This window comes from Sorex fumeus, unplaced genomic scaffold (genome assembly GCF_029834395.1).
Source record: "Sorex fumeus unplaced genomic scaffold, SorFum_2.1 ptg000021l, whole genome shotgun sequence".
In the NCBI taxonomy this organism is placed as follows: domain Eukaryota; kingdom Metazoa; phylum Chordata; class Mammalia; order Eulipotyphla; family Soricidae; genus Sorex; species Sorex fumeus.
In genome coordinates, this window is record NW_026606078.1 from 16,372,522 (window position 1) to 16,379,880 (window position 7,359).

The 7,359-nt window shown below is 36.6% G+C and overlaps 1 pseudogene; it reads right to left on the minus strand.

Moving 5' to 3' along the window:
• Positions 1 to 6,995: 6,995 nt before the first annotated feature.
• LOC130023001 (uncharacterized) lies at positions 6,996 to 7,092 on the minus strand (annotated as a pseudogene).
• Between the last annotated feature and the right edge of the window lie 267 nt (positions 7,093 to 7,359).

The window sequence follows — 7,359 nt, forward strand, 5'->3', positions numbered from 1 at the left end:
GGTAATGGAAAATGTTTATTCTTCCCTTAGTTTGGAAAATCCCTGTCACTAGTATAGTGACATTCATCGAAATTTGTAAACACAATGATTAATAAGACGTAAACCATGACTGCCACTTCAAGAAAGAATGGGCCTTCAGCAGACATCTTCGTTTGCAGAGGGATAGCTCTGGCCTGGGTGTGGGTAAAACAAGAGGACTGTGAGCTACTGGCAGTTAATACATGCTCTGAGTCTATGTGGTGACACTGCTGAGAAATGTGGAGAGCCCTGATTAGGTAGGGTCATGGGGGAGAATGGAATGATGAAGAGAAAGCAGAGCAACAGGACAAGGTGATAGATTCCTTTGTATAAAAGTTTTCATCTCTATTGTACTAATCTGTGAAAAAGAGAACCAGCTTCTTATCATTCTTTCTGGCAATATATTATACTTAAATATTGCTTCAGGAAAAAAACGGTCCCCTTGTTAGTTGATATAGCCCGAATATCTGTGAGGTCTTTGAACTCTATGTATACACTGCTGATGACTTAAACCAATCTCACTATTTAACTACCTAAACTGCTATGGTCTCACCATTTAACTCTCTAAACTCTGATGGCTCCAAATCTTCTAAGATGAACTTTCATCTCTTCCATGATATCCAGGATTCTCTTCCCAACCTTCAACTCTCCCTTTCTTTCTCCATCTTTCTACCAACTATGCTCTCCATGCCAAAATTTGCTAAGACAAGCTTTCTTGAAATATAGATATGAGTTGACTTCTCTTTTTTTAACATTTAGGCAATTTTGATTTACAAAGTCATTTATAATGGAGTTTCGTCATACAATATTCCAATTCTAATCACACCACCAGTGTCTTCATCCCTCGACCAACAAACGACCCATTTCGCCCTGCATTCCCACCGATTTCCTTGACAAACACATTTTGAAGTTTAACTATTGTACTTTGGGTTCCATACTTACAGTTGTTTTGGCATTGGTGGTTAAGATATACACCTCAACTTTTTCATGCTATCCTTCCTAGATCAATGCCAAATTATACCATGTAGGGAAAATATATGAGAACAAATCATTAAGCTCCAATTTTTTTCCTTTTTTTTTCTTTTTATTAGTGAAACACCATGAAGTACAGTTGTAGATTTACAATTTTTTGTGCTTGGGTTTCTATTATACAATGATCAAATAACCATCCCTCCCCCAGTGCCCATTTTCTGCCACCGTGGATAATATCCCTCCCACCTCCACTCCCACCCCATCCCACCCTGCCTCTGTGGCAGGGCATTCCCTTTTGTTCTCTCTCTCCTTTTGGGTGTTGTGGTCTGTAAAAGAGGCATTGAGTGGCAAATATGTTCAGTTCATAGTCTACTTTCAACATGCATCTCCCCTCCTGGGTGGATCCTTCAAACACACTTTATTTGGTGCTCCCTCTCAATCTGAGCTGCCCTTTCCCCTAGAATGCCCGGCTGGCCTCTAAGCTATGGAGTAATGCTCCTGGTGCTGATCTCAGCTATTCTTGGGTATTAATCTCGTATTTTGTTACTTTAGCCTTGCTCGAGCGGGCCCAGTAACGTCTCCATTGGAGACTTTGTTGTTACTGTGTCTGGCATATCGAATAAAATTTGTTAGAGGTTAATTGATACCAAACAAGAAAATTCAGGACTGTTGTGTAGCTTCTTTGATAATTTATTTTTCTCTAGTAGCTTGTAGATATTAGGGGTGGCAGTGGTATATTCTATAATAAACAGTATTGCGTTTTTAAAATGTTGAAGGCCTAAGGTATATAAAAGAGGCAAAATAAAAAGAGTAAATCTGTACACACATGAACACTTTTGTTGTTTCTTTAGCAATTGCTTTTATGAAAATTGTAGATGGGTAGCATGTATTTAAGTAGCTGGAGATAGGGATCAGGGGTAGTGCGGACTGCAGGGGAGGGTGGAAAGATGGGAAGAGATTATAAGTGTGTGTGTTTATGAGTGCTATTGTGTGAGAATGTTGAGTTTATAAGAATTCATGCATGCATGTGTGAGTAAGAGAGAGAGAGAGAAAGAGAATGAGTGAGTGTGCATGTATCCTTGTGTGTGTGTTTTCTTAGAAAAATCCTATATTTCACCTGAACTACTGTACCAAGTGATGCTGTCATTCATTATGAGAATGTAATAAATAAATTTTATTAAATTCAGGTGGTGAAATATGTTGGCCTTTAAGCCCTTCCCCTCCCCAATTCATCAAATTCTTCCTATAATTTTCATTTACTCCCTGACCTCTTCAGGACTCAATTGGATTTAATCTGCCACATCCAAATTTATCTCTTTTAGAAAAAGTAATTAGATTAAAATATAAATCACACTACTGTTAACATTCAAGTGGGTTCTAATGGTAATTAATAATTTCTATTCATAGAAGTACTTATTCAGGCCACACAATAAGGCAGAATTCAGAATATTGGACAGAAGTCAATTATTTCTCAAGCAGAGCTAGCTATATTATTGCCATTCTAAAGATGTTAGAAATGTGCAGTCCAGACATTAGAGGTTCATGCTATAAGTAAAAGATTTCTCGTTTTCTCACCTGAATCCTATTCTCCATAATAATAATTGAATAAATGAATAAGGCACAGAAATAATTGAATGTTGTTTTCTTCACTTGAAGGTTTTATTCACAGATCTTGTCTCATAAAAATTATTCAGAAAACATTATATTAAACAAACATTCCATGGTGATTAATCAGAATTCTTATGTTTGAAAGTGACAAACTCATACCACACTCATTTTAAACTAAGAAGATACTTGATTCATGTACCTATAAAGCTGGAGTGCCCTCTAGGTATGGTTGGGCCCAAAGAGTTGATTTTTATTTATTTACTTATTGATTGATTGAGTGATTGACTGAATCACCATGAGTGGTTGACTGAATCACTAGGACATAAAGAGATACAAAGCTGTTCATGAGTAGGTTTCAGTCATACAGTGTTCCAAGACCCATTGCTCCACCAGTGAACATTTCCCACCTACAGTGTCCCCAGTTTTCCCCCTGAAATCCTTTCTCTCCCTCTCTCTCTCCTCACACCCACCCCCTGTCTCTCCCTTTCTTCTAACTATCTACCTATCTACCGATCTCTCCCTTTTGAGGCATCATGGTTTACAACACAGGAACTGATAGGTTACCATGTTTCTTCCTTTACCTAATTTCACTTCACAGTTCTTTTCCAGCATGATCATTTCCAACTATCTTTGTCATAGTGGTCTCTTCTCGATCCCAACTGCCATCTCCCCCAGCCCATAAGGTAGGCTTCTAACAGTGGACCAATCATCCTGGCCCTTATTTCTACTGTTCTAAGGTATTAATCTAAAGTTATGTTTTTTCATATCCCACAAATGAATGTAATCCTATATCTGTCTGTCTCCTTCTGACTCATCACACTCAGCATGATACTCTTCATGTACATCCATTTATAAGCATACTTCATAACTTCATTTTCACTAACAGCTGCATAGTATTCCATTGTTTAGATATACCATAGTGTCTCTAACTAATCATTGAGAATTCTTGGGCATACAAGTTGTTTCCAGATTCTCACTATTGTGAATAGTGCTGCAATGAACATAGAAGTGCAGATAGCATTTCTGCTGTGTGTTTTGGGGCCTGGGAGTATATTGCCAAAAGTGGTATTGCTGGATTCATGGAAGCTCAATTTGTAGCTTTCTGATAAATGCCCATATTGTTTTCCGAAAAGGCTGAACCAATCGGCATCCCCACCAACAGTGAAGAAGAGACCCTTTCTCCACACTTCCATGCTGACATTGGTTGCTCTTGTTCTTTTTGATGTGTGTCAATCTCTGTGGTATGAGATATCTCATTGCTGTTTTGATTTGTATCTCCCTGATGATTCATGATGTAGAAAATTTTACCTCTGTTTTTTGGTCATTTGTATTTATTCTTTGAGGAAGTTTCTGTTCATTTCTTCTCCTCATGTTTTGGTGGGGTTGGATGTCTTTTTCTCATAAAGTTCTACCAGTGCCATATATATCTTGGGTTATATAGAATAAGGGGTTAATTGTATGGGTATTGCATAAATAATTTTTCCCCATTATGTGGGCTCTCTTTTTATCATGGTCACCATTTTTTCTGAGTTGCAGAAACTTCTTAGTTTAATGTAGTCTCATTTGTTTATCTTCACTTCCTCTTCCTTGGTCAGTGGTGTATCATTCTAGAAGTTTCCCTTAGCTTTAATGTCATGCAGGGATCTTCCCACATTTTTCTCCATATATCTTAAGAATTCAGGTATGATATTGAGGTCTTTAATTCATTTGATCTGACTTTGTGCCTGGCACTATAAAGAGGTCTGAGTTAAATTTTTTTTGCATGTTGCTGACCAGTTTTCCCAGCAGCACTTGTTGAAGGGACTTCCTTGCTCAACTTCATATTTATTGAGCCTTTATGATACATTAGGTAATAATAATCTGAGGGCCAGCGTCAGGATATTTGACTATATTCCATTGATCTGAGGCCTGTCTTTATCTGAATATCATGCTAATTTGATTACTACGACTTTGTAGTAGTGTTTGAAGTTGGGGAAGCTGTTCCCTTCTTCTTTTTACCAAAGATTGCTTTAGCTCATCATGGGAGTTTATTGTTGTGTATGAGTTTCAAGAGGGTTTAATCTATTTCTTTGAAAAATGTTATGGGTATCCTTATAGAAAGTGCATTAAATCTTTATAGCGCTGTGGGGTGTATTGCCATTTTGACAGTGTTAAACCTCTCAATCAATGAGCATGGGATGTGATTCCATTTCCTCATATCCTCTTTTATTTCATGAAGTAGTGTTTTGTAGAGTGTTTTTGGTATAGGTCCTTAACCTTTTTAGTTGATTCTAGTATACTTGATTTTCTGAGGTTATTGTGAATGGGTTTGTTTTTCGCCTATCTCTTTTTTCTCTTTCATTAATAGTATTTGGGAAAACCATGGACTATTGGATATTGATTTTGTAATATGCTACTTTAGTAAACAAATCTATTCTTCCCAGGAGCTTTTTGCTAGATTCTTTGGGATTTTCTAAGTATACTATCATGTCGTCTCCAAATAGTAAAAGCTTGAGTTCTTCCTTTTTTTATCTGGATGCCCTTGATATCTTTTTCTTACCAAAATCATATGGCAAGTACTTCAAGTACTATGTTGAATAGGAGTGGTGAGAGTGAGTAACTTGTTTTGTGCCTGATTGTATTTTGGGAATCTAGCTCATTGATTTTTCTCCAAGCCTTTAGTTTTTCCCCATTGAGAATAATGCTTGGTGTGGGTTTGTAGTAGTTTGCTTTGACTAGATGGTGGAAAGTACTTTCAACTCCCATTTTGTTGAGAGTTTTTCATCATGAATGTGTGCTGGATCTCATCAAATGCTTTATCTACAACTATTGATATTATCATATGATTTTTATCTTTATTTTATTGAGATGGTGTATTCTGTTGATTGACTTGAGAATGTTAAGCCATCCTTGCATCCGCAAGATAAACCTAGTTGGTCATAGAGTGTGACCTTTTGTGGAGTTTCTAATTTCTCTTTGCTGGTATAATCTTGAGGATCTTTGCATCTGTATTTATCAAAGAAATAGGTCTGTAATTTTCTTTTTTGTGGTTTCTCTGTCTGATTTGAATATCAGGGTTATCTTTGTCTCATAGAAATTGCTTGGGAGTATTTCTGTTTCTTCAATTTCCTGGAAAATCTTAAAAAATATTGCATTAGGTCCTCTTGAAAGGTTTGAAATACTTCATTAGTGAATCCATTTGGGCCTGGGCTCCTGTTTTGGGGGATACTTTTGATTATCATTTCAATTTCCTTGTAGTGATGGGTTCGAGTTTTCAAAATGTTCTTGGTTCAGCCTTGGGAGGTAATTGGAATCCAGTAATTTATCAATTTATTTCAGATTGTCTCATTTCCTGCTTTAAAGATTCTCAAAATAATCTCTGATGATCCTATGGATTTTGTAGTTTCTATTATGATGTCCCCCTTTGCATTTCTGATTTGGTTTATTAGGATTCTTTCTCTTTTCTTTTTGTGAGTCTTGCTAGTGGTTTATCGATCTTATTTATTTTCTCAAAGAACCATGTCTTGCTTTTGTTGGTCTTCTGAATTGTATTTTGGGATTATCTCATTGATTATCTCATTGATTTCTGCTCCAGGTTTTATTATTTCTTTCCTCCTGGCTAGTTTGGACTCCTTTTCTTGGTCATTTTCCAAAATCTTGAGCTGTAAGTTATTTTTGTAGGCCCTTTCTTTCTTCCAGTTGAACTCTGGCGGAGCTATAAACTTTCCTCTTAGAAATGCTTTTGCTCTGTCCCAAAAGTTCTGGTAGTTCCTCGTTGTCATTTTTTCTGGAATCTTTTTATTTCCTCTTTGATTTCTTCTCTAAGCCAATGTTTGTTCATTACTTCCATCAAATAAAATATTTTCTTGCCGAGTTTTTGTCTGTTTGATCTATTGAGAAGTGAGAAAGTACTGTTGAAATCTCCATCTAGTATTGTGTTGCTACCAATGTTTTTCTTTAAGTCTATTAGAAGTTGTTTTTACTTATTTTGCTGGTCTGTCATTAGGAGCATCTACATTGAGGAGGGTGAGTTCTTTCTGATGTACATATCCCATGATCATTAAAAAATGACCTTCACTGTCTCTTATAACCTTTAGCCTGAAGTTTATGTGGTCCGATACTAGTATTGCCACTGCAGCTTTTTGGAGGTGTTCTTTTCTTGAAGAATTGTTTTCCAGCCTTTTACTTTTAGCCCATGGATGCTTTGATTGCTCAGATGTATTTCTTGCAGGCAGCAGAATGTTGGGTTCAGTTTTCTATTTCATCCTGCCGTCCTGTGCCTCTGAATTGGTGTATTTAGTCCATTGATATTGAGAGAGATCGTTGTGATAGGGATTTTTGCTATCTTTATGTCGATATTTGGAGTACTTGTGGGGCTTGTCTTAGCTTAAAGTAGCTCTGTTAGTTCTTAATGCAACAAAAATATGGAACACTTTACAAGTTGGCCTGTCATCTCTGTGTAAGGATCATGCTAATCTCTGTATCATTTCAATTTTAGTATATGTGTTGCCAAACTGAGTATGAGTTGATTTTTTTCCCTATTTTTCTCTTCTGATTTCTTTGAGTGTTGTCCTTACTCACTCCTATGGCAGACAGTGATTCCCAATCTAGGAAGGTATTTCAAAGCAGCTTGAAGTGATAAATTTAGAACATTAATGTCCCAGAAGGAAAAGTATGGTTTTTACAATATTATCTTTTACCATAACCAGGGCATCAGTTTTGCAAAATAATTCTTTTGGAAGATGGAGAATCAGTGTTGTTTAATGCTCTTCCCTGAAATCT